A 16,786-nucleotide genomic window follows, 5' to 3' on the forward strand; every position below is an offset into this window, starting at 1 on the left:
GGTTGAGGGGGACCATGTTAACAAGCCTTTCATCTCTTCTCTTTTCCCTTCATATATTTACCTGTATGTGTTGCGCGGCGCGCGCGCGCGCGGCGCGTGTGTGTGTGTGTGTGTGTGTGTGTGTGTGTGTGTGTGTACCTATTTACGTGTGTGCACAGGTGTGTTTAGGGCAGAGACCTGTGTCAGATGTCTTCCTCACTCACTTTCTACCTTATTTTTAATTTATTTTTTTTTCTTGTTAAAGATTTTTTTATTTTTATTTCTGTGTATGTGTGGGGGCCTCTGTGCATTTATATACATCATGTGGGCGCAGGAGCATGTGGAGGCCAGAATAGGACCTTTGGGTCCCTTGGAACTGGACAGTTGTGAGCTGTCTGATGTGGGTGCTGAGAACCAAACCTGGGTCTTCTGGAAGAGCGGTATATACTCTAAACTGCTGATTCGTGTCTCCAGCTCCTCCTTATTTTTTAAGGCATGGTCTTGTTGACTCTGGAGCTTGCTGATTCAGCTATTCTAGCTGGTCAGCAAGCCCCAAGGATCCTTCTTTTTCTGTCTCTGCAGCACAGGGATTATAGGCACACATCACCACACCCTTTTGTAGCAAGCACTTGACAGGATGTGCCATCTCCTTAGCCTCAACAATCTTTATTCTTTGCTCATGAGTCTATGGGTCAAGTGAAGTTTGGCTGCCAAGGAAGTAGGTATTTGGGGAGGAGCAACCTAGCAATCTTCTTGGAGGCACCTCGCTACTCCATAGAGTCAACACTTCAGGTGATGTGCCCCAAAGGAGAAAGTGGTGAGATCATGAAGAGTCCCATGTTAGGAGAGAAAGCAGGACAGCTGGGATAGTAGATGCAGGCAGCGTGCTCTGGCCAGCAACAACGTTCTCACCTGAGGGAGTATCTTCAAGGATTTTAAGAATTTGAATAGCTGTCACGGTGCGGATGGTCTGAATACTCACTCTGGACATTAGTTCAATAAGTGGTTGCTGATCCCTCCTTCTTCCCGTGTTTCAATAATCTCTGCTTTAATGAATCACCCACCTCAAGCCAGCCCTCTCAGGCGCTGCTTCTTCTGCCTCCTCTGATCCTCTGCCTGACTCTATGGATTTGCTGCCCTCGCTGTTTTTCATTTGCAAAGCAAGGTTCACCAACTTGGGGCCACCACAGCTACTGATAGGAAAGCAAGTGGTGGTCACAAACTGTGTGATCGGGTACACTGCTTCTAATGGCGGTGCTGAACCCGGCAGAGAAGGGAGAGGAAGGGGGACGGGGAAGAGGTTAAGTTTCTAAGTTGCTACAGTTTTCATTAATAATTTAATCTGCCTTAATACTCGTCAGTGGGTAACAGGGCAGCTGCTACATATTAGCTTCAATTTCCTCATTAAAAATCTATTTCCTGCTATGGAGTCCATAGAAGTGACTTAATTTGTGATCTTAATAATTCCTCCAAATGCCTACTTTGCCTTTTAGCCTGTTCCTCTGTGGTGAGATTTCGGGGATTATCCATTTCTATAAAGCCCTCATTTTTCTGAAGCCATAGCTAGCCAGCCAGCCAAATTGCAATGAATTCCATGCCATGGAAGATGAAAGCCCCATTGTCTTATTGGACTGAGGATGGAGCTCTGTGGTTGGGCATTTGGCTAGCATGCATAAGGCTCTACATTTGATCCTCTGTAATGAAAAAAAAAAAAGTCACATCTACTTTATAGTGTTGTTATGAGGCTCAAATGAGGTGTGTCTAAAAATGTTTTGTGAATTGAAAAAGTAAGGAGTTACTTGCCTACAGGATCAGATGTGGCTCTTGTTTCAAATAAACATCGCTGTTCTATTAAAATGAAATCAATTCTTTGTTAAAGTAGAACATATTCTCCCATTGACAAGTACATCTTGTAAATCTGAGATCAAAGTAAGTCGTAAAGAGAGAGGAAAAGGCAGGGGACGCTGGGAAGAAATGTGAACCATCATCTGCTTAGTCCTTCTTTCATTTGATTTGCATTTTTTTTTTAAAAATGTCTGTATGAGAGAGAAGCAGAGACACATGTATGCAGAGACACAGAGAGAGGGTGTATGCTATGTGTGCATGAGTACTTGAGACCAGAAGAGTGTGTCAGATCCCCTGGAGCTGGAGTTATAGGCATTTGTGAGTCATTTGAAGTAGGTACTAGAATCTGAACTTGGGTTCTCTGGAAGAACAAGTGATCTTGGCCCATGAGCCATCTCTCCAGCCCCATGCATATCAATTTATTATCCAGTTACTATTTGCAAAATAGGGAGCTAGGGCTAAGTGTGATAACATATGTCTTTAATCCTAGCACTTGGGAGCCAGAGTCAGGCTCATCTCCATGAGTTGGAGACCGGCCTGTTCTACATAGTGAGGGCTACATAGAAAGAACATGTCTCCAAAAACTAAACCAAAATGGGGCGGGGGAGGGGGAGAAACCAAACAAAATAGAGCTAGGAATGGTACGGACAAACAGAAGTGAGGCAGTCAGCTCTCTGGTCCCTCGGTCCCTTGGCTTGCGTTTTTCAAGCACACACACTGCTGTATCTGTGCTGACAATAGCAGACTTGCTCTCATTAGGTAGAACTATGGCTTCCCTGGGAGCCAGAGTAAATATACTGAGGAGACTGAAGTGCAGAGAACAATTCATCTGAGTTCATTCATGATGCTACCTGATTTTTGGGGAGGTGTGTTGCATAGGCCAGCTGGGAACTCACGGTGTAGCAGAGGGTGCCCTTGGACTCTGCTGAGAATGTCAGTGTACACCACCACACCTACTGCTCTGGACATTTTATAAGTAGGAAATAGTTAAGTCTCCAATACAGGACAAAACAAAATATCCTATACCTTACTTATAGGTTTCATTCCCCTATTGTTTTGTTGAGACAGTTTCTTCAGTGCTTGCTACTGTCCAGGTCATACACCCTGCCTGCCTTCATGGGGAGATCTCATCTCCCATGGGTCCTGATATTGCCTGTCTCCTTTTGACAAGGTCCAGACTTCTTGTGACTCCCACCACAGTCCATGAATACTTGAAAACTTCTCCTTTTTAGCAGTCTCCAAGGCCATTTCCGGCTATGATGATCTCCTAGAAGGTTCTATGAGATTTAGTATATATAGTTTCTTACAGTGAGAATACAAGGGAAGCCTGGAAAAGAGAAAGGTACAGGGGATCAAGTCCAAAGACAGCCAGGCACTGGGTCCCAAGAGTCCTTTCCTTTGGAATCTCAGCATGGGTCCTCTATTGACGAATTATTGAGAAATGTGAATTTTCTGCTAGAGACTCATTTCTCTATACTAAAACTTTTGGGGAGATTTGGTCATGCAGCCATTCTCTGTCTTATTACAAAATCCTAGACTCACAAAGGAAAGTCAGCGTTCTTCATAAACGAGGTTGTTTATACAAATATTTAAATCCTGCCGGCTGTGCTTACCCTTAGAGGGTGAAGAGTACAATCCTGAAGTCTGAGTTCCTAGACTCCGGCCCAGCTCAGCTTGCAAACAGACTTTTCTGAGGAGAGCAATCTCGGCACTCGAGCACCAACGATGTCAGGTAGACATCTCCGGCCCTCCCCTTCCTCACGCCCATGAAGAGATGACATGCCTCCCTAAGTTACGCAGATCTTCCTACTCCAAGAGGAAAAAGCCAAGGACAATAGTCCAGAAAACATTACCTAAACTAACAGAGGATGCAGGCTAGTGCTTAGGTCCTCTCTAGAGATGAAAAAGCACACATGCACTTTCAGTTCTCTCCTGGATAGCATCTGGGAGAAGAGGAAGATGGGGATATGACGGAGTGAAGGCTGCAAACACCAGTTTCTCAACTCCATCCTTGAACTTGTGCTCAGCCTACCTTATTCAGTTTTGATGAACACCCCCCCCCATTTCTAAGGTTCCTACAATGAGGAACTCACTTCTGAGACATATAGTGATGACTATGAGGAGGCTGGATGAGGGGCAAAGATTTTTGCAGAATTATATAAATTAGAAGCCTGTCTCTTCTCTGCTCATGGCTCCTCCATCCACAGCATAATGGTCTAAAGCAGTGGTTCTCAACCTTCCTAATGCTGTGACCCTTTATACAGTTCCTCATGTTGTGGTGACCCCCAACCATAAAATGATTTTCATTACTACTTCGTAAGTGTAATTGTGCTACTGCTATGAACTGTAGAGTAAATATATTTAGAGATAGAGGTTTGTTGAGGGGGTCGTAATCCACATGTTGTGAACCACTGGTCTAGAGAGCTTTGGGGAAAGTGCTGTTTGAGGTATTTGGCATTGTATATAGTGCTAGAGTACTTGGCAAGCGGGGGAGAATCCTGGGAGCAAAGCATGGGGGCCCTGGGCTGGGGAAGACTCTACTGGGTATGGGACGGTTCAGCTAGGTTTATAAAAATGACCAACAAAGACAAACATGAGCATCTGGGAACAAAGAAAGGCTTAGCCAGGGGCAGGAAGAAGCAGGAGGGATTGTGTCCGGGTCTCAGGTGCCAGCCAGGTGGTGGGAGTTCATCCCCTGCCCATTTCTGTTCTGCTATGAATAATCAGAACATTTTAACCAGAACGTTATCTTTTAACAGATCAAGATCCAGCAACATGATGTGTGCCTTGCTTGATTTTTTTAGATGCATATGAAACATTTGATGCACAGTGAAACTTGGAAAAGCAGCATAAAGTGCTGTGCATGGTTGGGAGAATGAGGTAGGAGGGTTCTGAGTCCCAGGCCAGTTCAGGCTGCTCACTAGAGATGCCTAGAGACCTCTAGGGGTCTTTTATTATTGTTGTTGTTTTATTTTTTTGTTGTTTGTTTTTCTTTAAAGCAAGCAAGCTACCTGTCTGTTTTAATTGGAGGTTAGACTTGCAAGGCAGTGTGGGATAGTTAGTACCCACGAGAGTGGGTTTGCAAGAAGAGCTAACTTGGGTGTTGGGATGTGTGTCCTTGGCTTGGAGGACCACATAACTCTCTGTTGTCTCCCATAAGGTGCAAAGCAAAATAATCTCTCTTAGGCTCATGTGAGGTTCCAATATGGTCATGTAGGGAAAGGTCAAACCCAGCTGCAGGCATGAGACCCCTGACCCACACCCTAGTCCTATGTGGGCAGGTTGAAATCTCCATATGGTGGTCATTACTAGGCCTGAGTGGAGTCAGTGAAGAGGTAGAGAATCCAGGTGCAGGGTGTGGAAGAAGCAGAAGTGAAACCCAGGCTCCTTCTGTATGCTGAAGAGGAGGAGGAGGAGGCAGTTCAGGAACCTCCTGGGAGAATGGGAAGCCTTCCCACAGAGCCAGGGCTCCCCCCCACCCCCCTCCAACAAGTCTTCAGAAGGGAAGAGCCCACACAGAGGTATCTCTGATCCATCAGCTGCCCTGCACCTTGCTGGCTGTGGCTAAGACCAGGCAGTCTGGGTGCATGCCTTTAATCCCAACACTCAGAAGGCAGAAGCAGGAGGAACTACACAGAGAAACCCTGTCTCGAGAAAACAGCAACAACAACAACAAAATACAGCTTCTCACATTTTGGTGACCCCCAACCATAAAATTATTTTTGTTGCCACTTCATAACTAATTTTACTACTGTTATGAATGGTAATGTCAAATCTGTGTTTTCCAGTGGTTTTAGGTGACCCCTGTAAAAGGGTTATTTGACCCCCCATAAGGGTCATAACCAGAGGTTGAGAATCACTGTCCTAGATGTAAAAGGTACAGTTGTGGGGCTGGAGAGATGGCTCAGTGGTTAAGAGCATTGACTGCTCTTCCAGAGGACCTAGATTCAATTCCCAGCAGCTTACAACCATCTATAATGGGATCTGATGTCCTCTTCTGGCATGCAGGTATATCTGCAGACAGAACACTGCATACATTAAAAAAAAAAATCTTTCTATTTTAGTCAGGCAGTGAGGGCACATGCCTTTAATCCCAGCACTCAGGAGGCAGAGGCAGGCGGATCTCTGTGAGTTTGAGGACAGCCTGGGCTACAGAGAAAGTTCCAAGGCAGGCTCCAAAGGTACACAGAGAAACCCTGTCTTGAAGCCTTCTCCCTAAAAAATTAGATGGAGTTGCTCTTTTATGAACACTATCAAAGAGGGAGAAACCAAACCTCTGGTGTGTAGATGTAACTAACTGTCATTAAATAAGAAACACAGAACCAATGCAAAGAAGAAAGCCAAGAGGTCAGAGCTAAGAGCTAAAACCTTACCCTTCCTCCTGCGGTGGTCTTACCTCTCTGAACAAGAGCTACTTCCTGTGTGTCTGTCTTTTTATAGTGTTTCTGTTCTGCCTTCTCATTGGTTGTAAACCCAACCACATGGCCGCCTCATCACGGCCTGTCTATATAGACCTCCAGGTTTTCTATGATTGGTATTGAGATTAAAGGCATGTGTATCCAATACTGGCCGTATCCCTGAACACACAGAGACTTACCTAGCTCTGTCTACCAAGTGCTGGGATTACAAGCATACACCACCACTGCCCTGCTTTTTATGGCTTGCTAATAGCTCTGACCCCCCCCTCCCCGGGCAACTTTATTTATTAACATACAAATAACATTTTAATACAAATAAAATATCATCATACTGGTGCCTTACAAGATGAAGTTAAAAAATATTTCCTGCTGTCTGTTTCCAGGTCTGAATATATTAACTATATATTGCTAAATATATTAACCAACCAAGATGTCTGTGACTGAGGTGACTGTCTCTTCCTAGCTTCTTCTCTTAGGCACTCTGAACTCACTGCTTTCTCTTTAGGGACCAGACTGATGCTGTTCCCTGGGGAGAAGGTGGCCTGTAGAGTCACATGGTTCCACACAGGGACCAGGCTATGAGTGACAAGGAGTTTGATTGTTGAAGGAGCCATCTTGAGTCTCTTAACTTGTTGAGGGGAAAGATGCCTGAGGCTAGAAGGTGCTTTCCACAAGCGCAGATGTCACTCTGTGGCCCCAGATGTCAAGGCTCTGTGGCTGCAGATGGTTTATCTGTTTGGGGTTGGTTGTTTCTGGCCTAGAGTAAGTAACAGTGAAGGGAGGATGTGAAACAACTCTCAGGGCAGCTGAACTGGGTCTCTGCAGCCGATACAATTCTGTCCTGTGTCTAGACTGAAAGGCAATGAGTAGGAGCTGAAAGTCAATGGTCCAGGTTGAATTTGGTGGACTTCTGAAGGTTTGAAAGCCTGCAGAGAACCACAGGACCAGTGAGTGACTAGATGGGCTGGTCTCCTGATGGGCTGCAGCACACATTCCCTTAACCCTGCTGCTTTAGCTGAGGAATGGGTGCTGGTGTGGGTGCTTTGGGCAACTCGGCTTTCTACTCAGGGATCTTGGAATTTCTTTGGTAATTTTTCTTTTATATACTTACAGATATAATGTATATGAGTGTATATGTACATACATAAACACATGCACACAAGTTATACATATGAGTTGTGCTTACATATGTGCTATTTACAACCAACACTTTACATGCTTATAAAAATATTGTACAGGCTCAGTGAAATGGTTCAGCAGATAAAGGCACTTAACACTGAGTCTGATGAATCTGATGATCTGAGTTCGAGCCCCAAGATCCATGTAGTGGAAAAGGAGAATTGATAACCTTAAGTTGTCCTCTGACCTCCACATGTTTATCCTGGCCCATGCATGTGTGTACTTGTACACACATACACACCAGGGTAGGGGGTGTGTTTGTGTGCACAAGCACACACACAATAAAGAATATTATTTAAGTGGTTCAATAAACAATGAATATAACAGCTTTAAAATAAAGTTGTACAAATAACAGCATTGTGATGTTAGAGATGGGCGTGTCTGGCTCCAAAGATGTAACAGTCAGTGATTTAAAGGGTGAAGTTCCTAGGCTGGGCAAATGGCTTTGTCTATAAAGTGCTTAAGGACTGAATGTGAGCCCCAGACAGAACCAGGTAAAGAGCTTGTCTTGGAGGTGTGTACTTGTAATCCCAGCCCTGAGAGGTGGATTCCTGGGATTGGGTGACCAACCAGGTTGGCCTAAGCAGTGAGCCACACCAGTATGAGACCCTTCTCAAAAAAAAAAAGCTAAACGCACCTGAGAAACAATACCTGAGGTGTTGTCTGGCTCCCACACAAATGCACCTACAGGCATGCTCTCTCTCTCTCTCTCTCTCTCTCTCTCTCTCTCTCTCTCTCTCTCTCTCTCTCTCTCACACACACACACACACACACACACACACACACACACACACACACACAAGTTCCCAGTTCCTGTGCCTGTCTGTTTCACTCTATATCAATTTCCAGCCTTTCCCCATCACCCTTTGATTGAGAAAGAAAGAAATGATCTCTTTCCTCCCACCCTCTTGATTCTGTCTGCCAGCCACATTTTTATTTTCAGTCATAGTTTTGACAATGACTGAAATCAACCAGTGTGTTGATTTCTTTTTTTAAAAAATCTATCACCATTAAAAAGGATCAGTGGACTCCTTGTTTTTCTAGATTGGACACTGAGAGTCCTGCTGGCCAAACACCCTCCTCCCTTGCCCCATCCCCACCCCTGGTCAGGAGTCTTTCTGTATCTTTCTTGAGTTGGCCTATGCCATCCTGTGAGAAACTGTGGCGTCAGTCTTCTCAGGGTCCTGGTTAGCCACACACCTAGCACAGTGTCTGTTTGCTTTGGAGTGGAATTTCATACTCTACCAGGCAGGCAGCAGCAGGTGAGGAAGCCACTCTGTTAATGGAATTCCTGATGTCACCACGAGGAAGTTTAAGTTCCTGAGGACGGTTTACATTTTGCATGTTCGAATAAATGTGTACTTTGTCAACTGGTGAGCAAAAAGCATTCTTTAGAAAATGTTCTTATAGGAATAGACACTTACAGATAAGTTAGGCAATCAGAAGTACATAAACACACGAGTGACCTGAGACAGGGCCTGTGTTTGTGTGTATGCATGTGCAGAGACCTTAAAGATAGAGGATTCTGGCTGGTGATGTGGCATAGTTGGAAGAGTGCTCGCCTGTCATATGTAAGGCTGTGAGTTCGATACCCAGGACCACATAAAGCAGATGTGATGCAGCCTGTTATCTCAGCGCTAGGGAGTAGAGGTGGGAAGAACAGAAGTTCCCATCCTTGGCCACATAGTGAGTTCAAAGCCAGCCTGGGATACATGAGACCTTGTCTTTAAAAAAAAAAAGAAAAGAAAAGAAAATATTCTTCTGGGTGAGCGGATAGATTTAGTTACATTGACACGCTTTTGGGCTTTGACCTATGCCCTGGAATGAGAAGAATACTTTTCTTTTGAGGGAACATTATGAGCTTCTTCTCTTGGATGAAAAATGATACATTTGGGAATTAAGAAAAATTTAGATTATAAATAAAGTGCAATGCCTTGACTTCAGACAAACCATTTCACTGACCAGAGAATTATGGGAGTGGTGGGAGGTGGCAGAGGACCTTCTGAAAGGTGGAGCTGGCCCTGTGTGGCTTGAGAAAGGAGATAGTAAACATACACATTGGTAACTGGGAAGGCATTTTGGTCTGTAGATCCTTGCTCTTCAGATGGAGGATGAATCTCATTTTCCAGCTATGAAAGAACGAGTAGGAGAATGTTTTGCCAAGAGTGCCAGCCTTCCCATTGCCCACTCATAGGTTTGGAACTGTTGGATTTGTCTTTGGTGTGTTCTGCTAAGCTGCCCTTCACAGAACAGTGCTGTGAGCTGGCAGCTTGGGTGCATACTGAGTTAAGTCTCACCCAGATCTCTGGAGATTAGGTGGAGGCAGGGATGGATGCAAAGGTTGCCATTCCTTGTGATAATGTAGCCCATGAGAAGCTAAGGTGATGTGGGAGTGAGTGAGTGAGTGAGTGTGTGTGTGTGTGTGTGTGTGTGTGTGTGTGTGTGTGTGTACATGTGTATGCTGGCATGTGCGCACATGAGTGCTCATGTGTGGAGGTCAACTTCTGGTGTCTTTCCTCAAACCTTTTCCTCCACCTCTTTTTTTTTTTTCCTGAGTCAGGCTCTCTCAATGGCTGTTCAGCCAGTGAGCATCATGGCTGTTCTTTAGTCCCTTTGTCTCATGTCTCTGCCCCTTTAGTCCGTGGGTTTATAGGAATGTGCATTACCCTGGTTTTTCATAGGGTTCGCGGGGACTTCCTAGAGATCAGAACTTGGGGCCTCATGCCTCCATGGCAAGCACTTTTCTGACTGAGCCATATCCCCAGTCCCCTAAGTAAGGGTTTTTACCTAAGCCACACAGCAGTTACTGGCTTGGGGCTCCCCATCTGTGTCCTAAGAAGGTCTGGCCCGCTGTCTGCAGTAAGCTAATTCAAAGAACCAAGCTGAAAGTGCAAAATGGAAAAGTGTTTTTATTCAATGTGGCTGCACTTGTCCCTCTTCTTCTTGGGCTCCTAAAGTGAGAACAAAGTTTAAATAGAGGGCCAAGGATATACATTGCGCCTCTAGGCAGTCCGGCCAAGGTGTGGTCCTGCCCACCAGTGACCTGTCACTGTCTCGGCTGCACTTTCATCCCGTAGGGTGGCCTGTTAGAACCTTGTAAAGTATCTTTCCTAGAGACACGCTCTCCTCTGATGGGCGCCTTTCCCTCCTCTCAGCATCACATTCCAGGGTGGGGCTCACTTTTTTGGGGGTCCTCTGTTTCAGCAGCCTGATAGTCAGATTAAGAGATATAAGTATCTCTGTAGAGTGTCTTCACTTCTGCCTGCCTCTTTCTCACGAAGGCACAGGAACATTTCTAAATTTCATTTTTAGATCCCTTCAGGGGAGAAGTTAAATGTGCCCTCTGTTGCCATGGTAGCTCATCTTTTGGTTGAACCCAGAGTAACTTTAAGGATTTAAAAAAAAAAAATACATATCTGACCCAGGCAAGTTCAAGGTCAAGTTTCTTGGCACCACCTTCACTGGGCACAGTGCTCCTCATCTCCTCAGGAGAGCAAAGTCATTTAATTACCAAAAGGTAAGTGTTGGGTCACTGATGGTGGCCTTTGAGCAGTGCAATTAAGCAGAGTTGTCAACTCTGATTAACCAGGGTCCCTAGAAATGTAGCCAGAATTTCCATGATTCTCAGTGTGAGTCATAGCATCCCCGGGCTCTTGTGAGACAGAGTTTTGGATAGGGCATCTGCTGCTTTATAAGGATTCAGTTTGCACTGAAGTACATCTTCATTTCTTTTCCAGTCAGGCTCCAGGGGAAACATCCCTCCCTCTCTGGGGCAGACGGGGGCATTTGAAGGGAGGATCTCTCCCCAAGGGTGTTCCTTGGCTGTAAGGCTCCAGCCTTTGTTGGTTCCATCCAGAATAATCCTATTCTCTTACTGTACGGCTTCCTCCCCCCCCCCACCAGTTTTCTGTCCTGAAGACTGTAAGAGTCTGTGCCCCATGGGCAAGGCTCAGTTCTCTGGAGGAAACCTGCCCAAGGCCTCTTCCCAGTTTAACAGAGAGATGATTACTGACAAGGTGAAGGGTGACTCAGCCTGTGACATCAGGAAACAACCAATTTGAAAATCTAACAAATGTACAGCCATCTGTAGCCTGGAAGTTTTAGCTTCCCAGAGTCTGCTAAAATGAAGCGATTATGTGCCGATAACAGGAGACAAGTACGAACAGATGTAATCTGCAAAGGAGACATGAAACAGGATTGCCCTCCCTGCTCGGTGTCCTCCCCACTCCTTAGGGCTGTGGCTGCTTCACCAGGCCGCTGAGGCTGAGGCTGACCTCGGCTTCTACAGCTGTCCCAGTGCTAGCCAGCACCCGAGTTAGGTGCTGTGTGCCAGTACCTGAGTGTCTCCCTCCCTCCCTCCCTCCTCCTCTTCCTCCTCCTTCTCCCTCCCTCCTCTTCCTCCTCCTTCTCCCCCCCCTCCTCCTCTTCCTCCTCCTTCTCCCCCCCCACCATGCTGGGATTGAACTCAGTGGTTTTTTTTTTTTTGTTTGTTTGTTTGTTTTCTTAAATAATGGTTTTATTTAGCCATTGAGAATTTCATGAATGTGTTTGATCATCCTTCCCCTCCCCGAACCCTCTTCCATCTCCCTACCCACTCACTTCCCACCTCCCAAGCCAGTGTAGTCTGGCTTGTGTCTGACTTCTGCTGAGTGTGGGGCCTGCCCTTGGAGTGTGGTTGATACACCAGGTACCACGTCGTCGTCGTCGTCGTCGTCGTCGTCGTCGTCGTCGAAGAAGCTGACTTTCCCTCTCCCAGCACTCCTCAATGTCAGTAACTCCTTGGCTGGGGCTGGGGCTCCATGTCCACTTTTTCCTCCACACTGTCAGGTTTGAACTTGCGCATGCTCTCAGGGTCCCTTTGAATTCCTATGTGTATCCGCTCTTTATGTCTGGAAAGTGCTATTTCCTTGAAGTCATTCATTTCTGGCTCTTAAAATTTCCCCCACCCTCTTCCTCCTAGATTCCTAAGCCTTGAGGGAGGAATGTGATATAGACATCCCATTTAGGGCTATGAATTTTGTCTTCTGCAAGCACATTGCCAAGGGAGCTGTCACCCCAGCCCCAAGAAGCAGTCTGCTAACAAATCCTGTAGTGACTCTTCCTCTCCAAGACCCTTGCTACAGAGGTTGTTCCCTTCCCTTCCTCCCTCCCTCCCTCCTTCATGGCTGCCTGCCTTTCTTCCCTCCCTCTCTTCTCCCTCCCTTCCTTCCTCCCTCCTTCCTTCATTCCTTCTCCTCCCTCCCTCCCTCCCTCCTCCCTCCTTCCAGTCTTCCTTCCCTCCCTCCCTTCTGCCTCCCTCCCTCCCTCCCTCCTCCCTTTCATTGGAAAAAGTTTCTTTTTTCTCACACAATATATTCTGACTATGTTTTCTCTTCCCTCTTCTCCTGGTTCCTCCCTACCTCCCTTCCCATCTGGATCCGGTCCCTTTCTGTCTCTCCTTGGAAAACAAATAGGCTTCTAAGGGACAATAATTAAAACACAATATAAGTATATGCCCAAGAGTGGTATAGCTGGATCTTGAGGTAGATCAATTCCCATCTCCCCAAGGAACTGCCACGCTGATTTCCACAGTAGCTGTACACATTTGCAGTTCCCTCAGTGACACACCTCCTCCAAGGCCATACTTCCTAACCCTTTCCAAACTCTTCCACCTACTGGAGAACAAGTAGTCAAATGTAGGCGCCTGTAAGGGCCACTCCCATTGAAACTACCATTCTGTTCACAGAGAGGTATGAAAGCAGACTGTCTCTGTGGCCTGTGATCTTCAGTTTTGACATGTGCTACCAGGTTCGTGAAGGCTGGCTTCTAGCCAGAGCCCCATCATGGAGCAGCTCGGCTTTATGCAGGTGTGGTTATTCATGAAACAGAGCATTTGGCCCTTTGGTATGGTCTGTTTCTGTAGGGAAACCCTGGTCTGGCTGTGGTCAGTCTCTGGGCCCCGCCTCTGTGTCCTGTGGGACCTTAGGTAGGTATACCACTTCTCTGGCCTCAGTGTTCACATCTGTAGGTTAAAGGGCTTTAGTTTAACGCTCCGCAGGTCCACGATTCTGGGTTAGTTGATGTGGAGAGAGACTGCGGTAGGCGCGGCTCTTTAGTGCTACCGTACAGCCTGGGGCCGGGACTGGTACACCAACATCACCAGGGAAGCTCTCTTATTGCCTTCTTTCCACCTGCGGCTGGTGTAGGGCCCAAGAAGGTGTTTTTAATTTTTTTAATTATATTTTTATTTATTGACTTTGTGTGTGTTTGAGTGCATGCCAGAAAATTTATATAGAGATGAGAGGAGAGCTTACAGGAGTTGGCTTTTAATAGGTTTCTGTATCATGGTAATAGGTTTCTCCAGTGATGCCGTGAGCCTGATTAGGCCGAATTGAAAAAGTAGGAGAACGGATTTGAACAAAGCAACTCCCGGGTGAATTCTCCAGCCCCAGAAATCCAGGCAGGAGAAGTCATGCACAGGAACTAAGCAGGGAGCTTATATACCCTGTAGGCAAGGGGTGATGACATGTCCTCCACAAGCTGGGTTTGTGCGCAAGTGTGGTCAAAAGCTGACCGCTTAAGGCGGAGTCTTGGGCTCCTGGCAACTCAGGAGGAGCTGCTGGAGCCACCAAGAATTCGGAACTGGGCTCTTTGCTTGGAGATTCTCTGAGAGGGTGGGGTTGGGAGAAAGAGGAATGGGGCTTTCTGGATCAGGCAGGAGTGAGCAGGAGGTTCCAGCCGAACAGTTTTCCCCTTCCACACGTGGATCGCAGGGGTTGACTTAGGCTGCTGGGCTTGGTGGCCAGTGCCTTTGCCCACAGAGCCATCTCACCAGCCCAGGAAGCTGTGCTTTTTAAAACAAGTCCTAGTGTTTTTGTTTGTTTGTTTGTTTGTCTCTCAGACAAATTTGGGGACTGATGCAGGGATGGTGACTTTTCCAAGTCACTTAACTGATCACTTGCTAACTGTACTTGACTCCTGGAAAGAGGGCATGAAACACATCTTGTCCTGAGTCTCATCTGAGTACGGCGGCTCAGACCTGCAATTCCAGCACTTGGGAGATGAAAGCAGGAGGCTAGGAGTTTAAGGCCAGCCTGGGCTACAATGTCTCCCATGAGGCTAACATGGGCTATATGAGACTTTGTCTCGAAAATGAAACAGATCTTTTTCTGGGGACAGCTGCTATTGTTAGGAGCATCTGTATGTCTGTAGTCAAGGTGGCCAGCAGGTAGGCTTCCGGAGCCCTAGGAGATGGGACTTCGCCATCTATCAGTTCCTCATGGATTGTGAGAGCTCAGCCCACACTGCCTGCCCACCCAGTCCCTCTCCTCACTGATTCCTTCACTCTGCCTCAAACGGACTCTTGTGGGATATGGTTTGCATGAGGCCAAGCAGGTTCTGGCTACCCTGAGGTGGGGACCAGCAGCCTCCTTCCACTGTCCCCTAGCAGGGGATGGCCTCCTCCTGCTGGGTCTCATCCTCCCCCTATCCTTTCATTTTCCAGAAGATCTTATGCTCCTGATGACATACATCATAATTCTTTATATAAACCCTTGAGAATTTTGAAGTATTAGCAGTTCAGTCTGGAAACTTCTATGCATAGTGCTTTGTAATGTTTAAGAGGCCAAGGAGCTCCTTTCCCTTCCCTTCTGTTACACACACACAAACACACACACACACACACACACACACAAACAACACAACACACAAAACATGTACACACAAAAAAACACACACACACACACACACACACACACACATATACATACACAGACATACACACCCCACATACACACAGGTACACACACCATTGAAACAGGATGTAGCTGGGTTTTGAAATGACAGGTCAGACTTTACCAACAATGATTTAGTGCTTCTATTCTTGTCCATCTATTTCATATCACACACTGCCGTGTTTGCCTTCTACAAACTAGATAGAAATATGCCACATGGAACTGCCTGCTTTCTTTGGGTATCAGAGTCTCCTGGACACACTTGATAAAATACAGATTCATAGACCTCATCCTAGAGTTGTAGGGTAGAAATCACTTGGAGAGGGCTCCAGGGATCAAGATCTCTAGGTATTTTCATGCATGTTGGAGGTTGGAAGCTCCTGCTTTTGAGGCTAGACAGAACTGAGACATGACAAGATCAGAGAATAAAGAGCCGAGCCCTGGATGGCTCCACCCTGTCCAGAATGACATCTAGGTCCCTCCCGAGCTCCACATCAGTCATCTCTGTGCCCGGTTGGCCGGTCCCTGAAAAACTCAAATCTATGAAACAGTGACATTTACCCTATCAGTGGCTGTGAGGACCGAATGAGTGACGTGTGAAATACATTTGAAGAGGGCCTGGCCGAGGGCCCATGGAACAGTGTCCCTGTTAGCTGTGGACACTGTTCCATGCTGGGTGAAGGACATGTGCCAGCATTGACTTTACGAGAGAGGGAAGCCAGAGGCTTGGCAGATGGTTTGCCAGAAGTGAACCTGGGAGAGAAAAGAAGCATTGGCCTTCTCACAGTGCTTCTAGCCTGCAGTGCAGCCTCGAGGTCTGCATGAGATTAGTCTTCAGTTTTTCCTATGTGTGCATGTGTGTGCACATGGCCAGGTATGCATGTAGGTTTGTGCATGGGTATATGGAGGCCAGAGGTCGATTATCTTTTGGATTATTTTTTATTTTTGATAATTTAATTGCAACATCTCTCCCTTCCCTTTCCTCCCTCCAAACTTTCCCATACACTTCTCCCCACTCCCTCCAGATAAATGACTTCTTTGTTTCACAGATTGTTATTACATGCATATATTATTTGTATATACATATGCATTCCTCAATATAACCTGTTGAGTCCATATGTTGCTACTTGTGTGTATGTGTTCAGGGCTGACCATTTGGTGTGCTCTTCCCTGGGGAAGCCCACCTCTCCCACTCCTAGCTCTCCTCAGTTGCCCATAGTCCTTTGTGTAGGATTAAGGCCTCATGGGCTTTTCCCAGTGCAGTTTGACATGTGCATTGGCGTCATCCTTGTTCAGCTCACATTTGGGTGATCATGTTGGTGAGACTTCACAGGTATAGCTTCTGATATTACTAGGAGACACAATCTCTCAGCAAAGTCTCTGGCCCTTTACAGCTTTTCTGCCTCCTCCTCCTCTGCAATGTTCCCTGAGCCTTATCCATCTTGTTTCTTTAGACGAAATCTTGCACTAACTGGCCAGACTGGCCAGCCTCGATTCTCTGCCTCCCTGGTGCTGGGGTTATGCGTGAATGCCACTGTTGGTAGATTTTTCTTTTTAAACATGGATTCTGAGGAGTCCCAAGTTCAGATCCTCACGCTTACTCTTTACCACTGAACCACCTCCCCAGCCATTAAATTCATTTATTATTTGCAT

At 46.4% G+C, this 16,786-nt stretch overlaps 1 protein-coding gene across 1 annotated transcript in view; it reads left to right on the forward strand.

Annotated features, from left to right (window-relative positions):
- The window catches only part of Thsd4 (thrombospondin type 1 domain containing 4), a 573,943-nt gene that overhangs the window by 127,540 nt on the left and 429,617 nt on the right, over positions 1 to 16,786 (forward strand). The gene's annotated exons all lie outside the window — the stretch shown is intronic.

Source organism: Peromyscus leucopus, chromosome 7 (assembly GCF_004664715.2).
Source record: "Peromyscus leucopus breed LL Stock chromosome 7, UCI_PerLeu_2.1, whole genome shotgun sequence".
Lineage (NCBI taxonomy): Eukaryota > Metazoa > Chordata > Mammalia > Rodentia > Cricetidae > Peromyscus > Peromyscus leucopus.